The sequence below is a fragment of the Musa acuminata genome, unplaced genomic scaffold (genome assembly GCF_036884655.1).
Source record: "Musa acuminata AAA Group cultivar baxijiao unplaced genomic scaffold, Cavendish_Baxijiao_AAA HiC_scaffold_1126, whole genome shotgun sequence".
Lineage (NCBI taxonomy): Eukaryota > Viridiplantae > Streptophyta > Magnoliopsida > Zingiberales > Musaceae > Musa > Musa acuminata.
Genome location: NW_027021339.1, coordinates 2,913,555 through 2,914,437, shown reverse-complemented (window position 1 = coordinate 2,914,437; position 883 = coordinate 2,913,555).

Here is an 883-nt window from a genome sequence, read left to right as displayed (position 1 = left end):
AAGCGAGAGGCAGCACCGTCCCTGCTATACGAAAGCCCCATCCAGCCCTGTGCCACCCGGGGGGTTCCAGGGTGCTGAGATGGCTGACGTTTTGCTCCGCTCTCGACGGTCACCGCGCAATGCAAGAACAGGCCAAAAACTGGCCAAAACGGCCCAAAAACGGGCCAAAACTGGCCATTTTTGGCTGCACGAGCGAGCGGCGAGCGGCGGACAGCGAGCGAAGCGAGAGGCAGCACCGTCCCTGCTATACGAAAGCCCCATCCAGCCCTGTGCCACCCGGGGGGTTCCAGGGTGCTGAGATGGCTGACGTTTTGCTCCGCTCTCGACGGTCACCGCGCAATGCAAGAACAGGCCAAAAACTGGCCAAAACGGCCCAAAAACGGGCCAAAACTGGCCATTTTTGGCTGCACGAGCGAGCGGCGAGCGGCGGACAGCGAGCGAAGCGAGAGGCAGCACCGTCCCTGCTATACGAAAGCCCCATCCAGCCCTGTGCCACCCGGGGGGTTCCAGGGTGCTGAGATGGCTGACGTTTTGCTCCGCTCTCGACGGTCACCGCGCAATGCAAGAACAGGCCAAAAACTGGCCAAAACGGCCCAAAAACGGGCCAAAACTGGCCATTTTTGGCTGCGCGAGCGAGCGGCGAGCGGCGGACAGCGAGCGAAGCGAGAGGCAGCACCGTCCCTGCTATATACGAAAGCCCCATCCAGCCCTGTGCCACCCGGGGGGTTCCAGGGTGCTGAGATGGCTGACGTTTTGCTCCGCTCACGACGGTCACCGCACCACGCAAGAACGGACCATAAACAGGCCAAAACAGCCCAAAAACGGGCCAAAACTGGTCATTTTTGGCTGCGCGAGCGAGCGGCGAGCGGCGAACAGCGAGCGA